The 22,941-nt window shown below is 32.7% G+C and overlaps 1 protein-coding gene and 1 long non-coding RNA gene across 9 annotated transcripts in view; both read left to right on the forward strand.

Annotated features, from left to right (window-relative positions):
• The window catches only part of LOC119082307 (tyrosine-protein phosphatase Lar), a 159,338-nt gene that overhangs the window by 24,299 nt on the left and 112,098 nt on the right, over positions 1–22,941 (forward strand). The gene's annotated exons all lie outside the window — the stretch shown is intronic.
• On the forward strand, positions 14,856–15,721 carry LOC119082314. The gene is made up of 2 exons (XR_005088617.1): positions 14,856–15,412; positions 15,481–15,721. It is a non-coding gene; the product is annotated as an uncharacterized LOC119082314 (long non-coding RNA).

The raw sequence follows: 22,941 nt of genomic DNA on the forward strand, positions 1-22,941 counted from the left end.
TTGAGAAAAATTAAATTTAATTCAACAACGTGACACAAAATACGATGTTTACTGTCGCATAATCTTTAACCTTGACATGAACGAAGTCATGGAATGGTTTTCTTTCATTGTGGCCAGACGTTCTGGTTTCGCTGCTATAAAAAAGTCATCAACGAATTAAATATACTCGTGATACGTCAATCGAAACGAGGTGACCGTTATAGGAGCTGGTCTCACATAACATCGATAAACATCTGGTCGGGCGTGTTCCTAATGAAATATTTTAGTTATTGAGCGTAGGTTTACACCAAAAGTTGGAAAAATTCAAGAAAAATTCTTTGCTTCATTTAATTTTTCCGAAATTCTTGGTAGTTCCATTTCTTTGCATCGAAATAGCAATACATTTGCAGGTGTTGTGCCGAACGAACAATGAAAAATAAACTCAAACAGCAACTAAAACTTCGGTTATAAAAAAAAAATCAAAATCGAATCCATTAAAGTTCCCAATTACTTCTTTCACGCATAACTTTTCCGGCTCCATAAATTTCAGTAACATAATTTAATGAAACCATAACATTATACATCAATTCACCTTTCCATAAATTTACCTTTTAAACTCGAAACTATCGTCTATCTGCTGTATATAAAACATTTGCATATTATTTGCTTGTAGTCAGCGAAAATTCATCAAACACATGCAAAACGCCTACATAATATCATAGATGGACGTTTCGTTTATTTAACGGTATGGAATTGGTTGTCGGGGGGCAGATAGTAGGTAATTTTGCCGGGGATAGATAGTTACTTGCAACGTATAAAAGTAATGAGGCTCGTTTTGAACATAATATTAGTTCGCCGGGAAACGTGCAGTTTGTTTGAATTATACGTGAAATGGGGATTTTCGGTTGAAGAGAGACTGTTGGAGAAAACTAATGGCTGATTAGATGTATAACATTTGTAATACTCTCTAAACATTCACGGAACAAACTAAGCGATAAATGCGGAGATTGTATCTGAATATCTAATTTAAATTAAATAAAGCAATATGTGACGAAGGTACCAGTATGGTCTAGTTTTTGTCAGTCATTCCGTACGCCTAAGAGAATTAAAAACATGCAAACAATACCGCCGGATTGTAGACACTGTACACCGTACACCGAAACGATATATATATACAATGAAATCAGTTCAAAAATTCCGTAGCAGCCGTAACGGACAACGAGCAGATAATAGCTTTTAAATGTTAAGAAGGCAGACTAGGTTACAAAGAGCCCTCTGTTGAAAGCTTCATGTAAACACTCACTTTCGTATGAAAAATATTTGGAAAATAACTCATTTTGGGAATCCATTTTTACGTGTAATTTACGTTGGGGCACTTGGCGGCTTACATAGTCTTAAAGTTTGGACCTTTATCTACAAAATTGCTGAAAAAAATGTTTTAAAAATTGCATCAAACGAAAGACATTACGGTTTTAAAACATCGCTTCACTGGACACAAAACATGAAGAATTTCACTTTATTTACACATCTGAACACACTGCCTCCAACTTTTTATTATTAGAATTGATAATGCACACACTTGTCTACCAAATTCCAGAATTAATTTGACAAAAATCACTTTTTATTAATTAGAAACAGAAAATAAAACCCGAAATTGTTCAATAACTGCCATTTTTTCAATTGTTGAGCTTTGATTTTGACAGTAACTAATGGTATATACAGCTGGTATGGTATAACATGGTGTGGTATAAAATGTGTTGCATACCATATTTATAATTGTCAAAATCAAAGCTCAACAATTGAAAAAATGGCAGTTATTGAACAATTTCGGGTTTTATTTTCTGTTTCTAATTAATAAAAAGTGATTTTTGTCAAATTAATTCTGGAATTTGGTCGACAAGTGTGTGCATTATCAATTCTAATAATAAAAAGTTGGAGGCAGTGTGTTTAGATGTGTAAATAAAGTGAAATTCTTCATGTTTTGTGTCCAGTGAAGCGATGTTTTAAAACCGTAATGTCTTTCGTTTGATGCAATTTTTAAAACATTTTTTTCAGCAATTTTGTAGATAAAGGTCCAAACTTTAAGACTATGTAAGCTGCCAAGTGCCCCAACGTAAATTACACGTAAAAATGGATTCCCAAAATGAGTTATTTTCCAAATATTTTTCATACGAAAGTGAGTGTTTACATGAAGCTTTCAACAGAGGGCTCTTTGTAACCTAGTCTGCCCTCTTAATGCAACAACCTTGTTGTCTGATGAAGACTGATATGCAATTTGAATAATGGGATGACTAGATGATGTAATAGACACAGGGGGTAGTGGCAAAACCTTGTTAGGCATTAATTTTCACTATTATGCGACGGTAGCCACCTCTATACAATTTGTCTTATCTTAATTCCGCTTCAGTTAGTTTCATTTCGTCATTTTAAAGATGTGTATTGTCGATCATTCAATACACAATCTGTTCATCGAAATCGGCTTTCGAATCACTTATTGTGAAAATGGTTAAAATTAATTAATAAATTTGAACATGGTTCGGGTGACACTTCTATGCTTTACTTACTAACGATTCCTTGAAATTTATGATAAAATCACCAACTTCATCAAACCTATTGTTGTTTCCAAATGAGGACTAAATACATCCTTTTATTAAATAAAAAGTTTGATGCACATCATGTAACTCAAATTTGATGTGAATGGAATCACCATCAGTGACAGTTTTTCTTTTACATGCTTGCTAAGCGGGGCGAAAAAGAAATGTAAACCCACGGGGCGAAAGCTATCGCTTTCGCCCCTTGAATTTGACATTTCTTACTTTCGCCCTGCTTAGCAAGCATGTAAAACTATATACGTCACTCGGAAAGTAACTCCCTTGTAACGTAATGTACTATTTATGCTTAGTTTACACGATATTGAGTTCACAAAACGTATGGTAGCACTGCTACCGTAGCATATAGTTTTCCATATAGACGTTATATCGACGGTGCACTCTTTCCTCTCTGTTTCTCTCTTTTACTCGCATTCATCAATGAACTAACAGCCACTATCAATCAACAACTGTGTGTACGATTGACTTTTGTATGAAAAAGTTTTCAATTGAAACCAATGTTAGGAAAAATCGAAACATATCTAAAACAACAGTTGGAATGTCTATGTGTATCGTGTAATTGTTTGCTATGCCGTTCTATTATAAATATTTATTAAATTTTAACCCCAAATATTTTTGAAATGAATAAAGACTGTTGAAAGTGGACAATACCCACCCGACGTTCACAGACTATTTTTAGATTATTTTCCTTTTTTTTGTTTTGTTTTCAAGCTTCGACATAGCGTGTCTGTTTTTGTAGTGGATATTAAAGAATTAATTAAAACGTGTTTAGCGTTAAAAAAGCAAAATTAAATTCAACAGCACGCTATATATTGTGCTCCAACACTATATATACAGCCTTCGAATAGCACCATTTGGTGCATAAATGTTTGAATTATTACATTGTGCGAGTATAGTACAGCTATAATTTTTGCGAATGTATATAGATAGAAAGTGCCACACATTCAAAGAAAAATATTTTTCTTTTTAAAGAAAATGTTTACACATATTTATTTACATGACAGACGATAATTAACAACCCTGTTGAGTTGAAAAGCTTTTGTAGGATACTACTTGAATTATTGGTTTCTCCTTGCCTTTATATTTCAATCCTTAAACGCCTTTGCATTTAATTCTTCATACTTACGATGAATATATGTTCCCATTTGAATACATAACATATCTCAGCGTGACTACACGCCATACGAACGCGGTAATCTTTGACATAATACAGGTAAATCAGGCAAAGGTTTGTATATGGTTTGACATCTATGACTGGCATAATCTCATAACTCAAATTAAATTTGGTTTCATTTAAGTATTGAAGTGGGTCGTGCTAATTTTCGAATACCATAAACATAATGCTCTTGACTTGTACAATCTGTTTTGCAACACTCTCAGGACTCGCCCATCGATTAACTGATTAACCTGGAGGCTTTTTTCGTAACTTGTTGGATTATTAAGAAAACTGCCCACCATCGAATTGTATCACTTGAACACACAGTGTCTTCCCTAATCGATGTGATCTAGGTGCGCACATAACATGTGTCAGTGTAGCCAAGACACTGTGTATAGGTTGTGTTTGCAATGTTTATTAATACGGAGAGTGTGGGTTGGTAGATCAGGCGATGAGTTCAGTTCAGAGCAACCACTCTGAATAAATTAAATTTGAAATCATACCGTGAAAACCAAATGTTAGGTAATGGTTAGGCCTTGACACCCACCCCAATAAAAAATATCCGAATTTCAATTAGCCAATTGTAGTAATTTTCCTTTATCTTCATCTCAAAACCCCAAATCATCGCCAATATTAAAGTCACATTGTCACCATAAATTCTCACGAAGATCTCAACGAAAATATAAAGAGTCAATTCAATGACTATTCGCAGGGAAAACACATAGCGCATTCTTATTCATAATTTTTTCTTCCCCATTTTCGCATTCTTTTTCAATCTCAAGAGGATATTCGTTTCGATTGTAACACTATATACAAGTACTCCGACAACACGCCATTGTACCTTCGAGTAAATTTATGCGAGAAAAAAAAATGTGAAGGAAAAAAAACAACTTTCGCACATAATCGTTTCTATTTCTTTATTTCTCGGCTTTCCAATATTATTAAAGGATATAGAGCTAGATATACATAAGGCACATGAAGAAAGATGACTTGATGTGGATGGTGGTATATTATATGTGTACCGTGTACAAACAAACGGTGCTTATATCTTTTGATATGAATAGAGTAAGAAAAAAAGGTGGGAAAATTGCTGACGTTCAAGACGTTCTTGATGGTGTTTTGTTTGCAAAAACATGAGGATAACCATTTCCACGCTATACACTGTTACACACATGTCAATTAGATTGTGATTCAACATTCACAAGAAAAAAGAAAGAAAGAAAGAAAAAAAAAACAAGAAGAGGGTTGGTTTTGTGTGCTATGTGCCATATTTCTAGTTAATATATTGCTTTGAAAGGAATATTTATTTCAAATGCTTGAATGCCTCAACCAGACAGATAAGACACGGATCGAGTATGTTGTAGATTAAGCTTTTAATGATCCATGCTTCTCCATACAAGTATAGGTTTTATTTTCAATGATTGGTTTATGTTTTCAAAATGATTTGTGGTTGCTTGAGTTGAAGCATTTCTGTTTATTGATGGAATTTGATTTATTCGACACGGGTAACGTTGGGTTCAATAATTTTGTATCGCCACTTGTAATCAACATTTTATGGAACAAAAATTCATACCGATTTCTGCATAAAAGTGATAAAATTTCAAACTAGTGGGTAAGAGTTTGTTCAAGATGTAAAATCCGTGGTTTTTTAAGGGAGTAATTAATTTCGTCAGAAAAATATCTTCAATTCAAATCACCCCTTCAACAATATTGAGGTAGGAGTCCGTAACTCATTTTTTTGAAATAGAAAATTTCGAATTTGTTACACTACGGTCTCCTACTTAACATTCTCAGAATGACACGAGAAAAAAAATATTTGCAGTTAATGGCACAGACTTGATCCAATTTCAATAAATTCTTTTACGTGAACGAAAATTGTATCCAATTGTAAGACTCTTAATCAAAGCACCAAAAATATGTGAGAAAATGTTGCAGCTGTTGCCATAGAAAAATAACCCATCCCTGTCAGTGAAGCTTCGTAAATAAAATTTCGTTAATATGAACTGAATAAATTGCTATCTTTAATGGTTGAAGCGAGAACAACAGAGCCGTGTAATGGTTCAATTAATGATATTCATAGTCATTAGAAATTTTAATTAGAGGGATGTGCATAAATATAGCACACACAAAAAAATAATTACATGCAAACGATAAAGATATATGGGCTCAGTGTGATGTTTACGTTCTTTTGTTATTATGCTTCTTTCGACATATTTTTTGTTGTTGTTGTTGTTCGTTCCTTATTCTTGCATCCCTTGCTGAATTAAGTCCGTTTTAATGTTGTCATATAATAAAGCATAATTGAATAAATAAACCTTCATAATGGAGGTAATTAGTGAGGAAATGTTTACCAGCCTTAAATGAACGCAATAGGGTGCTAGCAAAAAAATGATGAACAACAAACTTGGTTTTTTAAATGACAAATTATATTTACTTTTATGCTGTTGTTAACGTAAATAAAAACACTCCTCCTAAGAAATACGAATTAAAAATAAAAGAAATTCTATCGTTTATATGTCGCTGGGTCCCCCATACATTTTTTTAATTGGTTAATTGGTTACAATAGTAAAAATAAAGAAAAAAACGAGAGGAAGAAAAGATTCCAGCGTTTTTTTTAAGAGACACAACGCTTAGATGTTCGCCCGAGGGCAGATATAAAACGATGGAAGGTGACGTTTCTGTGAGCTAAGCTAAGCTTATTTAAATTTAACATAACATCGTTAATTGGGTAGGAATTGGAATCAATTTCGTCCGGAAACAGGACTTTTTTGTTTGAATTAAATTAAAAAAATTGTAACAAAAAATTGCGTTTACAAAAGCAAATCATCATCATCCAACCAGATTTAGATTCTTCAGAAGATTGAGCCATATTCAAACAGATAGTGAGTAACCTCATTCATTGCTTAATATGAAAGTAAAACAGACCTCAAGATTTGGTACAATTGCTTACTGTTTGTAAAACGACTCATACGGTCTGACAATTCCATAATTATTCTCATCGAATATCGTTACGAGAATCGTTCTAAATTTTTAGTAAAGTTTGGCAGGTTTGTCCCGAAAAATCTACCAAAAATGATTCCGACATCTGTTAATCCCGAAGTACTACTTTCACAGAAAAGCTTATCCAAATATTTGTTCTAGATTTTCGATTATAAACGTTCGCATTCCGCATACAAATCTACGTGTATAGCCCGAAAGCTACTCTCATAAGCAATAGCGTGAAGACTACTCTCATAAGCTTTGTTTGTATTGAGAATTTTTAACGAGTGAAATCGACCAGTATACTTTTGAATGAAACGAGAAGAATACATTCTGGTGATGCTAAAGTTTGAAATTCATCTCTAATAGCGAGTAGCACACTCAATTAGCCAATTCACTAGGCGCTAATTCACTCGCTAAAATAATATATCACCAAATTTCATTGCAAGGCTTAAGATCCTTCGAATTCTTGATAATACGTCGTTTGAGGCTTTTTTTCGAATGCCAACCCTGCAATGCCATTTTATTTCAGCGTCAAACCTCTTCTTCTTCATTAGCTGTCGGTTTTGCCGCCCTAATTATTTGTCGATTAGCGAACAAAGTTAGCAACGCTAATCTTTTCGTGGCTAAAGCCTTTATCGTTAGCGAGCGCAACCTTGCATAGCTCTAATTATAATAATTTATTCAAGAAACTCCAATATTCATCCAGGAGCATCGAGAATTAAATCCAGCAAACAACAATTATTATTCGACCGCTACTTTCCTGGAAGTTAGAAAGTTGTTTCTAACAATCGATAATTGTACATCGGCTAATTGATTGTTTTCCGTATTCATTAGTATTCATTTGCGGTTAAACAGACCGCATTGTAACTTTTAGAGTGGAATCAATCATTTTCAATATAGGAACATTGAATTGATATGGTATACGATTCCGACTAAGTTTAATTCCCTCGTCCATAATCCACAATTTTTCTATTTTCGTACATTATATTCGTACAAACAAAAGAAGAAATCCTATTAAATTGTTAGATCAGTTATGCACATAATATACCTTCCAATACAATATACTTATATACACAATAAAAAAAAAAACAAAATGAAAATAGATTAAGTTTAATAACAAAAGAAACAACGACCAAAACTGTACACCGTGTACATGTACAACCATCAACCACATTGAGATAGTAATGTTTTTCTTTCCGTTTATTTTTCGGAAAAGAACCGAAAAAAAAACATTTATTTTCGCTCAAATTTGATTCACATAAAATGTCGACAATAAAAAATGTTCGTATCATATTAATTTTATATAGCCGATGGGGGTGTATGGGGATACTTTATAGCTCAATTACGTTCAGGTTATATTTTCCGTGGCATATAGAGTAGAAACATTTTTTTTTCTCATGTTCATTTCAAATACAACGTCGTATATACATAAGTACAACAACATCGATGACTAGACCCATGTTGAAAACCACCTCATACATCAATCAAATGTTAACCTTTTTAACAGTCTCTTTCGTCTACTCGCAAATGTTTGTATATTATGTGTGTAATATTATTATTAGAACTGGAACGAAATAAAACTAAATTGGAAACAAAAATAAAATAGCAAAAGGACGAGAAGCAATAAAATACACAAAGCTAATTTATTAAGGAATAAAAATGAAAATTAATGATACAATTATAAATCAAAATGGAAATCAATAACCAAATTATAATAGGATTAGGGCAACGAGGTGTACGAATAAGCGAAGTTTTCTGGATATTTTGGCTTTGGCTTTCAACCATATTTCTCCATTATATTTCCTGACTTTGCAGTACTTTTCGTTATAGTTAGACCATTCTACCTGTTAGAGGTGAGCGGGTTGCCCGATTGTGAAAAAAAAATACCAACCCGATGCAAAATCACTAATCTTGGTAAGAGGTACAGATTAATGATACATATGTGATAATTCTTCGTCTCCAAGTGGATAGCCTAGGGCTATACGAATTGATCGTTGTAGGCGTTAATTATACACAGAGGACGGTATTCACACCCATTTAATGTAGTCACAACCACAATTCTTTAATAATACTCACTTTTCCGAAAAGCATCTAGGCATGTTCGATAATTCATTCGATTGATAAAATATCGATTATTTGCTTATAATCGATCAACGATTATTTGATTAGAATCAATTATCGATTATTTGATTAGAATCGATTATCGATTATTTGCTTATAATCGATCATCGATTATTTGATTAGAATCAATTATCGATTATTTGATTAGAATCGATTATCGATTATTTGCTTATAATTGATCATGGATTATTTGATTAGAATCAATTATCGATTATTTGATTAGAATCGACCATCGATTATTTGATTAGAATCGACCATCGATTATTTGATTAGAATCGATTCTCGATTATTTGATTAGAATCGATTATCTATTATTTGATTAGAATCGACTATCGATTATTTTCTTAGAATCGATTATAGACATGATCAAAAAGTTTGTTTTATCTATAATTGATAAATGTCGACTGATAATTCGATAAATATCTACTGATTCTATTATCAGTCGATATTTATCGATTATCGATAAGACATTCGATTGATTTTGTACCGATAATCTGGAAATTTTATCATCGATTGATGATATTTTTCAGTGAACATGCCAAAAAATATCCAGTAAGAAATGTCCTTGATTGCAAGACACAATAAATGTCCTGTCACCATTGTTTTATTTACCGGACTCTCGACAACTCGTCTGGGCTCGGTTCTGACCGGGTTTTCAATAAAAAGTTGACACGCTCACCTCTACAATCAACTCTTGTTTGCGTATGCTAGTGCTGTGTATGCTACCACATAACATATTCATCGAACGTCAGCATTAAACTGTAGTGAATATGTCTGGGGATTTTTAAAAGTTTTCATAAAGCTTAAATGAAGTGCACACCAACAATCTTTTAAGTTTAAATAAAAGTTTCGACAACAATTTCAAAGCTTTTCAAAATTATTTTATAAGGAAAATCTGTGACTTTTTCTTCCGGATTTTTTTTTTAGTTTCGTCGATTTAATGTTTGAACGGACACTCTCAATTATTTTCACTTGAACGATAATCTGATAATTGTGAACTTTAAAGGGAGTGACGATAACGCAATGTACGTGCTAAAAGTTTTGACCTAAGACTTCCAATGACGCACCGGATCGTTTACGGCATCAAGTCACAAATTTCCTTTTGATAACGCACCTAAAAACGTTATTGAGAAATGAAAAAGAAATTTTAATTTCATAATTATAATGCCAAAGATCAGAGTTACTGATGTGATAACATTGTGTATTGTGTTTAGAATTTGCTTTTCATAAGATATGTCTTTTCATTTCCCACTCAATTTTTTTTTCGCAGTTTTTTTGCGAATTTATAATGTTAATTATGTTGTTAAATCCAAAAGCGTAAGATTTTTTGACAGAATATGAAATTTCCATTGAAAGAAAAACAAAGCAAAAGCAAAATAAAATTATACAAAGCAAACATAATAACTGAAAGTAACGAATCTACCAATCTTTTAAAAACAAATCTTTTTTTCCCTTCTGAGAAAATAAAAGCTGGGAAATGGTTGTATTTACGAAAACGTTTTCTTTTTTAAGTAAAGTATAAGAGATCTTGCGCTATTCCATTCGCGATTCTCTTTTTTTTTAATATCATCCGTTTTCCTCGTGATGTCTCAAAATATTCAAAATGCTTTCGAAAGACACCGAAGAATCTCACATTTCCATACAAACTGTTTTCTGAAATTTAGAATTTCGTCTTTTATCTTCTCGAATGTTTTTTTTTCCTCCAACATTTTTATACTTTTATTTTCGTCTATATAAAGGTATTACAGCTACATCCAGTCTATTACTTTTCGTAAGAGTGTTTCTTTCTTACAATATACACCTCTAAATCGTACAAACACGTTCGAACAAAAAAAAACACATTTCCATACAACGTGGTTCCAATTTCAACATAGTGTTCTTATATACTGTATTACATAACCCATTTCAAGTAGCGCTACTATGTGTGTGAGTACAAGACGTATACATAGTTTTCGTTCGTCCTTATTTTTCATTTTCATGCCATATTTCAAACGAAACAATCCACACAACATGTATGTGTATGATAAAGTCAAAAAAAATGCGAAAGAGCTTTTTAACACATAACTCCCTCATAAGATTTCCATTTTTTTTTCTTGCTTTCTTACAGATTACAATAATTCAAATATAAGATGGAATACAGCTACCCATATATACAGTCATTTTGTGACATGTGTTAGCTTAACATGCATATTCTAATATGTTTCCATATTGTCTGTATAACAATATCAAATCAATATCTACACATTATACGCAAAATCTTGAAAGTTCAGAAATGTGTATGTTCGTCTAACATTGGAGCATTTACATTGAAATGATATGGGAAGGTTTGGATCAATGCAAAGAAATTTCGATTTATTGAAAGAGATGTTCGTTATGTTATTAAGTTCAACATTCTTTATACAACATTGTGTATTGTTGAGATGAGGTGAACTGACTGTTCAGGATGAACTTGAATAATGCTCGTCGTATTGAAGGTGTTTCACTTAAATGCGTTATAAAGTAGTAAATCTGCTTTTGCAGATTGGTATGGTAGCTATTTTCTTGGAATGAATTGGATCATTGTTATTCAATTTTATTTATCTAACGGTCATTGGATTGGAAAGATTATTATTTTACGAATTAATCTGCCTGAAGTGAAGTAGTCATTGTCGCTTTTCGCAATTCATTTGTGAATATTTCTCTTACTTTTACGTTTAAGTACGGTGGACTGGACGTCTTATTTCCTCATTCGAGACTGAAAATCTGAAAACATTCAGTTAGCCTCTCGAAGATGACAACACCCGTAAGGCTTGGAACAGATCAGGTCATGAAAGAAACAACCTGTGTGATTCAGGTCAGCTTCAGTTAATTTTCAAGCCTGACCTGAACTTGACTTGATATAAAAATACTTGACTTGAGTTAAATTTGCATTTTTTTAATAAAATATAGGCAACCTGTAAGGTCACTTCAAATTATTTTATTTCAGGTCTATTTAAAGAGAATTAATTCCCTAAAAATTTTCAATTTTTTAGGTATTTTTTTTAACGTTGGTCTTCAAACACTGAACATTTTCTGAATTTTTTAGCTGTTTTTGACCATATGTAAGCTAGTCAAACAATTTTGAACCACCATTCTTAAGATGATTCATGAACAAATAAAATATGTGAATTTACAGAATTCAGAATTTTAAGGAAATTAGGGAATTTTAATTCTTAAAAATAGGACCTAGATCGAGTCAGGTTTTATGCAAATTCTGGTGAGTTCATTTTATTGCCGGTCATATCAGATTTCAGTAGTTTCAGTTCGAGTAGTCATTCTTAAAAGATTGAAACAAAATCTTTTACTTCAATTGTTTTAACGTATAAAAGGATGTACGAATTTGTCGACTTATTGATTGTCGTTGGTGGCATCAGTCGACGTTCTAAAAGGTTATGACAATCGCAAACGCAATCATGTGTGTGGGGAACTGTCTAGGAGCACCGTAAAATAAGAAAGATTACGATGTATAGTGATTTGATGATTTTCTCAAAAGTTTCCACTGAATAAGAGATATTTTCATCTTTTACTAGTTCGCTCGTTTGTTTTATTATTTGCGGTTCAGGGTAAAGATCAAAATTACAAACAAAAAATTGTACCAAATTCCGTTAAAGATACAAAGCAAATTTAAAACGACAACTCAGCATTGAATGCAATAGCAATGAATTCTGTCTGAGAACAACATAGAGAAATTTTGTGTACAGCTAACCGTATCTCAACGTTGTTTTTTTTTCCTCCTTCGTATATACATGTATTATCAACAAAATTGAATAAGAATATTGATTTACAATTCAATTTCACCAGATACATCAGGATTTATTTCAAACAGAAAATGAAACGAAGGTAATTTTCTCTGGAAAGATATAAGACGAAAAAAAAATACCGACCGACATTAACTCTACGAGCCCGCAAGTTAAAAAAAAGAGGAGAAGTATACGACATAAAAATCTAGACATATTACGTATGTATAGAGTTTTGTCCAGCCATTGATTATTTTATATGTGCCACGATGATGTGTATAACTTAATGGAAAAAGATATCCATCCATACATCTTGCGGGATATATCCACATCCACTTCAGTGTTGTGTGCAAGATGATATTTTTATTGACAAATAATAATATATAAGATAAAATACAAATTCGATTTGAAGACCATTAAAGCAGAAAGAAAATTGGACTTTTCGAAATTAAATTGGAGCTGTAATGGTTATAGAGAAAAATCTTCCAGACCGATGATGCTATAAATGTTTGTTTCGAATGCTTCGATATATATTATTGTACACACAAAACACCACATGCTTCAGCCTTCACATTATATAGTATGTGAAGCGAATATCCGCCATGATGTTCTTTTGACCACTGTAACGTGTGAACCTCAATGAAAATGCCTCGCTTGTGGTGTCAGAAAGTGTTATAAATCTTTGATACAACTGAAACCTAACTCAAAAAGTGTTTTCTATAAAATAAACACTTGCACGTTTTTCTGTGTTACACGGAAAAGTGCAGGGTGATGTGATGACCGACCAGGTGTCAAAGAGGCATTTTCTTGGTAAACTGAGTTTGTCATTTAGAGCGCATCTGTTTCATTATTCGTGACTTTGAAGATGAACTGTTCATAGAACATTCCAAATTTCTCTCAAGAAGTTAATGTAATTCATTGAACATAGGATCCACAAGACTGTCGGTTGACCCACACGACAATATTTTTTTTTATCGACTCAACAAATAAAAGTTGAGCCCTACATTTCGTTGAGCGTGAAAATTCATAGAAATTATTTCTAGCGCATTTGCAAGCTCTACTTAAATTGCATCCCAATTCCATCAACCTCAAAATGTTAAACACCCTGTTATCGCACGCAAACTAGCAACATTTCCCTGGCTATATATCCCCTACATACGAAACTAATTGTTACTGTCGTTTTTGCTCATAGCCCTTATTTAAAATTTAACATTTTTTGAGGCTTTTTCAGTGTTTTATTGTGTATTGATTTCGGCTCCGACTGAAACGGAACATTTTCATTTTCATTGTTATTGCCCTGTTGGGTTAGAAATGGTTAAAAACCGCAAAATATCCGGCAAATGTCTAATTACTTCTATCGGTTTTTTGGAAAATATTTTAGAAACACACACTGAACTGGATGTATATGGCCATATTAAAGTAATTTATAAAAACGGAATATATGGCTAGGCGAATGGGATGTGTTTGTGTATTAATGTATAAGAGTTGAATAAATTGCTGGAAACACCAACCTATATATAGTGTAGAAGAAATGTTTTAACGAGGGTCAGACCAAGAGGATATGAGAAATTATGACTGAAAAATTTACACAAAATATATCATTTAGAAATGGTTTCAGGAATTATTCTCCAGAGATTGTTGCTTGAAACACAACCTAGAAATGTTATGTATGGTAAATTTTATCATATCTCGGTTAGGGAATGCAATCCCGGACCGTTTTTACAAAACCGGGATTCGGGATTTGATTCAGTATCAATACCGGGAATACCGGTATTTTCGGGATTGGAAAGAAAAATCGAAATGACTTATTTCTTGATAAAAATTTGGATTTCTAAGAAGAAATTTTAAAAAGCAGAATTCAAAAAACTTATCGTCGTTTTGTTTGAAACTTTACAATGTAGTCTGTACTCTGGGTCCTGTAGTCAGGGTGGTTTTACAAGACGGGCTGTGTGCAATATTATGAAACTACATAAGTTTTCAAAAGCAAAGAAATTTTCGTTTCAACTTACACAAATGTTAAGTCTAACATTGCTAATTATTAGATTTTCTTTGATTAGTAACTTATGCAAGATAAATGAAGAGTTAGAAATATGCCAGTGAGGCAAGTAAAGAATTTTTTGAATTAAAAAAAATTTTCGGCCTATTAGTTTAAAATTTTTATTTTCTTTCTAAATCCCAAAAGGATCACAGCAAATTTCCTCCTAACTACCTAAGTCTTACCACAGGTCAGGTCAGGTTGACCTGAGATAGAAATTAACTTTGACCTGACCTGACCTGAGTTTTCAGGTCATGACCTGAAATAACCCGAAATGACCTGATGGCCTGAAATTGAATTTCCGAAAAAATCGGCGTTTGCTATAATTCTCTTTTCAATTGGCTCTTGAACAGTCTTACATCCTACCGAGCTAAGAGGGTGAATTTCCTTTCCTCAGTCGCATGACTCGTGTTTCTTGTCCTTTCAAAAAAATCAGTTTCTGTAGAACTTGACAATTCGGCTGGAGCTGATATACTGACGCTGACTAGATGTTCCATCGAGCAAAAAATCATTCAAGCTTCGCTATGTTCACCCTCATAACTCATTTTTACCCACATAATTGCCATTACAATGTAGAGACTTTTGATTTTTGTCTGCGGTTTTGACGTTAACATTTATCAACGGACCGATTAGAGTTAAGTGATGAGAGTGCAATTTCTGAAATGTACTCTGATAGTGAACATGCACTTTAGAATTATAGGTTGGCACATAGGTGGCTCCTGGTTCTGAGCCCACAAATTATGGCTCTGAATAAGTTATTTCGGTTCAAAACAATGTTTAAGCTCTGACTGAACATACGGAAAACATCCAGAAACGTCGCACAATCTAGTATCGACACTTAAGTATTTAACCTAATCTGGTTAGCTGATAAAACCTTTCAGTCCTAGAAGTTACTTATTGACCCCATATAAAATGTAAAATATGCGAAGTGTAGCTAATGATCCAAGTGAAGATTGTACGACTCTCCGTACCTTTGGTTTTGTTTGTAAAGAAACTATAAGCGTCCGCTAAGACAACAAAAACCTAGTAGCAGGCCTTATCAGGAATCAATTGTTTTTTAGATTTTATATTAACAAAACTAATTTTTAAAAAAACATAAAAAATATCAGGTCAACCTGATAAAATTCAGGTCAAGTTATCAGGTCAAATTCAGGTTTCAGGTCATTTCAGGTCATGATCTGAAATGACCTGACCTGAGATTTTCAGGTTGACCTGACCCGATAGTAAGCCTTACTACGGGCTTGACAAATTCTTAAATTTAACGTACAAACCTTAATATACTCATTTCTAATGACATTAGCAACGTCAATTTTCTCTCTGAAAAACGCTCAAAGAAAGCACAAGTGTTGCAGCGTCTCACCGTTAAATCTTGAACGACACAAATAACCGCAATCAGAAAAAGCCATCTCTACTCTACTTTACTCAACTCTACGCTAGTCGGTTTGATGAGTAGTTTACACTCATGAATATGTATGAACATTAAATCATGTACATTAAGACCATTTCATGATGCGACTTTTTTAAAAAGTGATCCAGTATCTCTGGACTTTATTCCGATGTTTGTATAAGATTCTCAGGACAGAAGGCGTGAATCAATCCTTGTGTAGGCAAATACCTGGAACCTTATCTATTGATATGTACAACATCTGCTCGCTTAAATGTATGTATCCATGCCAAATCAAAGCTCAGGCACCTTATGATGCGTTGTAAGCGCGTAGTTAACACGTTGTCATTTTGTCATATGCTTTTGATCACTAGATTCTCACCATTTTCGAAAAAATTCAACTCCTGTCTAATCATCAAAAGCTGTTGCCATACGAAATTGCTTTGTAAATGCTAAAAATCCGACTAAAAATTTTCAATTTATTTAATTTTAATCTTTCGGGATAAATCCCGGTATTTTTTGGTGAAAACCGGTTTTCGGTACTGGAGTTTTCCGGGATTAGTACCGGGATTATTCCCGGGATTGCATTCCCTAATCTCGGTGCAGACCCCGTTCCCGCTAATGTCGATAAACATTACATATGAATATATCTTACGAAATTATATTTCACTTTTCAACCATGTGTACCACTTTCGCAAAGTCTCTGAATAAATACATGGCTCCCTGTTAAAGAAATTAAAAATTGTTTTGAAAGGTTCTGAAAGCGTAGATACGATAAATTACCACTTTTGCTAAAAATATTGGCTGATCGTGTGTGTGTGTGAGAGTGTGTGCTCTAAATGCCCTCTCACTGGTAAATATATTTCACATAAACTTATGGAAAATAATGTCTGGTTATAAAATAATGTACTCGTAAAATTTGGATACTTGGCAAGTTCTTTGCAGAATGGCGCGCCAACATAGATGAAAATCATATGGGTGCATTAAATTATTAGAAAATTTATATACTCGTTCTGTGCTGAACAATTTCGAGTCCTCTTTCCATAATTAATGTCGTGTTTATTTATGAACTATGAAGTAATAGCGTACATTTTACTCTCGATATAATACAAGTATTTATGTGGCCATGTAGCGAACAGAAAGCTTGCTCGCGGTACCATTTTCGTTTTTATGTTTTCTTTGCTTTATTATTACTGTTTTTTTTTCTTGCTGTACAAATGGCCGTTATTTTCTTTCCATCAGCGTGATATTTTCTTTTATCATTGCCACTAAAAAATAATAATGACCGATCTGATATTTCTAAACGATATAATGTAGAAATTAAATAACAGACTGCTCTGGTTCTATTAAAAATGTTCCAGTACAACAATAACGAACCGAAAAAAAAAATGAGAAATATGAAAGGGTGGCAAGCGACACTGAAGTCATTGGCAAACCACCATAGAAATATTGGAAAAAATAAAAGAAAGAACAAAAAAAAATTGGAGCTTTGATGAAATTTTCATTGTAAAAGGAACGGTTTTATACGTACACGTAGTTCATTATTCGGAAACATTTTCTGCTTTTGTTGTAACACATAAAATAATCTGCTTCATTGTGACCAATGTAATTAAATTTTAGTTATATATCGATTATATAGATGAGACTTTCCGTTCAATAATAAAACAATAATGAACGTTAAAGTAATAAGTGGAAAAAAGAGAATGCTTTTAAACGAGGGAAACTGTTTGGTTCATTTTTAGTAGAGACTATAGACGATGGCTTCGTTTGGAACAGTGTAATTGCATTACTTTACTTGTGTACATATAGTTGTTTAAAACAATTAAAATATGAAAATTCCATGGAAAATGGTTTATAATGGACCTTGGTCCCCGTACTTCGAACAGCAACAGTGCTCTCTATAGATGGTTTCAGAAAATTCTTTTTATTTACCGGACGTAAACTATTACTGTAATTTATAAAATAATACAATGTTCTGAGAATAATTGTATGCCTAAAGCAATTGTCTGGGTCATCCACTGTCAACCATAAATATATTCAATCAACTTTCCATGAAATTGTTTTTTTTTTAAATATAAAAAAAAACTTTTCAATAAAAAACTTTTATTTATCAGGATGAACAATTGCTAATGGATAATAATTAAAATATTTGTTAGAATAATCGTAAAAGCATCATTGGAATCCATTACCGTTTTATTTGTTTGATAAATATTTAATGGATCCATAAAGTGATTAATTTGTATGGGAAATCAATTTTTATGTAAAAAAAATGAGCGCTATGCTTCGTAATGGGATGCAATTATAATTTTACGGAAAAAAAATCGGATCGAAAAAACAAACGAATCAATTTGACAATGGTGCGACGGGTACGGAAATAATTATTATCTTTGTTAAAAGCTTTTTTCAAGTTTCACGTTTTTTATTTAAACAGATCGATCCACTCTTGTGATGTTTACTTATGTTTTTTAGATTTTGAAGTAATAGATTTGGTACAAGAACACTCGCACCGATGACGGACGTAGTGTATGTTATACCTTAGCCGTTACACATGGTAGGAATATTCCAAATTGGTTTCGAAATGAAGGAATTGGTTTCTAAATAAGAACGAAAATAGAAAATTTGGAAAGCCTATTAAATATCGTCTGACAAGTAGAAAACAAAACCTTCATTATGCTTCTAATTCGGATTTTCTGCGACCGAGATATACATTAGGCGTTCCCACGTTAGGCCCTATCTAAGGCAAAAAAGAAACATATTTTTCCTTCCAAATTGTTTCCTAATGAATCATATGTTATGATAGATTCAAAATTCCGTAATGCACTTGTTTATTATTGTTTGATTTTAAATCTTTTACTTCATTAGTTTTACCACACATTTTGTCACAGAAAACAACACAAGCTTTAGAATTAGCTTCGTCGTCTTTGGAGCTAATAACAGATGACAAGCAGCGAACAAATTAATATCAAACCATGTATTCAGCAGATAATCTACGATCAAAAGTTAAGCGATTATCTCTTTGGTAATTGGGTCAGTCTTATTTAACCGATTCATCGAGATTATGTCTAATTAATTTTAACGAATATCCGCTTTACTACAAAATGCTGGCATTACTCAAATATAAACATATTTGATTCATTTCGATTTTGTATTCAATTTTCATTTACAAAATGGTATTATTGTGTATTTTATGCACGATCGCTACATTTAACAGTTAACTAATTAGCGAATTCGGACCGGAATAAATACATTATTATTGAAATAAAATACTTCAATTTTAATAATTGAACATATGCGAGCAAAATTTTTTAATTCTACCCAAAATTAATTTGTTTAATCCGTCGATAGCCAATAACAGGATGGGCGTTCATATAAGCACCACATCGAAAATTCAATTACATAAAGAATATCGTTTTTCGGCAACAACAACAACCACTCAAAACAAAAAATTCTCTCACACACACAAAAAATGTGGAAACAATTTCTCCATCCGAAATTCATAAGCCATAAATTTAATACTCGCCACACGCTCCATATTTTTTATTTCCACTTGAATATATATTTCAAAGCAGTGTAACTAATAAGTCAAAACCAATTTAACAAAATAGAGAATCGTACAAATATATCACTTCGCTTCTCACCGCCCCCTAAACAACACCATTTTATATCTATATCTATATCCATGGCACATCAACGAAAAACCATTTCAATTTTCCAACATCATCGGCGAATAAATCAAAAGGCGAAAGAAAATATCAATCACTTATCGATAAACCTATAAACGATATATGAGTATACAATATAAATTTTTATACCTTTTCTCTTTTGTTGAGCGTGAAGCTACATCGTGTAGATATGCGGTTTTAGATATAGATATATATGTACGATCACAGTTTCGCCGCTCATATCATCAAACAAAAAAAAAACATAAAGGGAAAACGGAGGAAATCTTTCCAGATAAGTGCGACATCATAAATTACTCTTTTTTCTATAATAGCACCATATACCATATACATATATATCAATGTAAGATTTGTGATTTGTCGTTTGCCATCGTACCGTCGAAAGAACAACAAACGAAATTCGATTCCCAGTTGTTTAAGTGAAAATAATCGGAAGCCAGAAATAAAGGGTTTTTAGTGTACGATGAACGGAAGTTAAATTTACTTTGTCAATGGTTTTAACCACTCTCGGGCACAATTCTAGGTAAATTTTGAAACGAAAACTTAAAATTTGTTTCCATTTTCCACAAATTAGCGACTTTATCTTTCATTATTTGAATCGTTTCATTCAATGTCGACTCTTTGATGATGTGCCTGCAGCAAATCTAAATATTACCATTAGGGCATTTTACACCCTTTACACCCACGTATGAACCAATACCTGTCTTGTGTGTTTTATGATTTAATTGGTCACAATGTTGTTAATCTCCAGGCTAATTGTACATTCTATTACACCTATTACGCCAACCAACGGTTAAATTCATATTTTCATCAAATAAATTTACATCGATCGATGACGGTTGGATACACACACTGAATTACAATGTGTATAGCGTCCATTGGATGTTTACGTTTTTTGATCCCTTTGGGTTTGCTGGTGAATCAATAGTAAAAACACGTTTATTTATCGTCACAAGAGGCTACGAGACATTTTATCTCGCTTGGTTGACAAGGAGCATGTTGTATGTCTCTCCATCTCTCTCATCTGTTCACAGTAAATGTGACGGAATTGTGATGAAGGCAAGGATGAAGGTTTCACAAACTTCTCGATGTGTAGCTCCACTGTCATGAAGATGAACTATTCCATTTTTGCTATAAAGCATTTTTACAACTGCCATTAATATTTAAAAGAGAAACAATGGACAAACGTAGTATGATACGGATGCCTTAACAGTACCATTACTGAGAAAGGCGTAAAATTTGTGCGACAATTTTATACACTACACCATTTTTCATTTAACCGAATTAATATTTAATAGAATTTCCTGAAATATTATAGCCCGTCGCCATATAAAACTAAAAATTTTCGTTTCAAAACTTTACTGCTAAAAGTTTCCTGCTGTTTACAACCGAAAAATACAAGAACACTGCGAACATAAATCTCAACAAGAAAATGGATCCGTAAGCTGAGCGTTCGCCTGCCCATATTTTCGTAAAATGTAGTGTATACGCGAGCGTATACACATTACACATACACAGTAAAAGTTTTCCGATCTCAAAGGTTAATCTTAAACTCTCAACTTCCTCGGTTATATTAAATTAAAGCAGTAAACGTTCGACCAATATAGTTTTTTTATCGATTGTGACAATCTTCCATAAACCCCCTATTTTAGTTTTCCATAAAATCACAGCGTATAAATATCTAACGATGTCAAGATTTTGGAGAATACATAGCAACATCCGTAGATAGCGGCAATATGTCCATATTTATTAGCCCGAAAGAGTCATTCTATGGTTGTGCTTGTTTATGGTGTTTCATAAGCTACAATTTTCGTTTTTTTTTTTTTAATTCACAATTTTCCATAGAACGCTCTATATTCATGAATAAAATAACCACCTATAAGCGAACCGTACCCATTAAATATTGCTGTGTTACATGTAGCCAGAGGTTGTGAAAAATCAATGCTTTTTTTGCTATAAAACGAGAAATTTATATATGGAACTGTTTGATTGCTGAAAAAAAAATATTCGAACCAAATTTCATTGTTTTTTTTTTTTTTTGAAAGTAGGAGACGGGAAACATTCGGTCCAACGCTTATACATACTCATGTCCTTTCATTTTGATGTGTCATCTAATAATAAAGGTCGAATTAGGAAAAATGTAATATTTATTGACCGTATACGAAATAATTGAATGTGATTGCTGTAAATGGGGAATTTTTTCATAACTGAGATACACAAAATGTATGTATGTAACACGAGACAAAAAGGATATTTTTTTTAGGCAGGGTCGGTATAACATTTGAAAAAAAAAAACAGTCAGCCGAATCTGACCAATCTGTTTAAAATTCATAAATTGATGCATTCACAATTGGGAAAAGCTTCTGTTGTATGTGTTTTCTATTAGTGTTATTCGCAGAATGTAAAATCATTTTTTCTTCAACTGCACTGACAAAAAAGAGTTAAACATCTCACGTCTTTTGGGTAACTTTGCCTCCAGTTAATGTACAGTGACTGTCACAGCTGCATCTTTTGTATTGGGTGCTGTAGCTGTGACAGTCATTACATACTACCTGGAGACAAAGCTACCCAAAACATGTGTGCCCTCACTTGCAATATCCTCGGTAATAATTTCGAGAATAATTTCCTTATTAAAAGGAAACCCCAATCCAATAAAAAAAAATCCAATTAATTAGATTTATCATGTACATCACTGATTAATGCCTTTTGCCGTGCTCGTTCAATTCATATTTTTGTCTATTCAAACAATCTATTGTAATTTGATTGAATCCATTTTTTTCCCCTGTAACAATCCATACTTCAATTTAATTTTTACTTCATAATTATTTATACCATAATTTAATTAGGTAAGCAATTACAGCTAATGTTTGAATTATTAATGAACTCCACTTTATGAAATGTAGTCCAATATATGCTCAATGGTCTATAGTAATTTTAATTGAATTAACTTGAAATGGTTTAAGGCGTTAAAGCATTAAGCGGTGGAAATATTGACCATTGACCCAAATTTATTCGTACACAAGTTTTACATACACATTTTCTATTCAAGGAAGTAGCATTGTGTCGGTATTTATTAAATACTATTTAATCGTACTTTTTCAACTGCAGATATTTTCTTGAATTATGGGGTTATTCATAAATTACGCACACGAAGAATCACGTGTGAAGAATCTAAATATTATTCCTTATTAGATAAGTTACAGTTTGCAGTTGTAGATTACGATATATTTCTAAATTAAG

Source organism: Bradysia coprophila, unplaced genomic scaffold (genome assembly GCF_014529535.1).
Source record: "Bradysia coprophila strain Holo2 unplaced genomic scaffold, BU_Bcop_v1 contig_415, whole genome shotgun sequence".
In the NCBI taxonomy this organism is placed as follows: Eukaryota; Metazoa; Arthropoda; class Insecta; order Diptera; family Sciaridae; genus Bradysia; species Bradysia coprophila.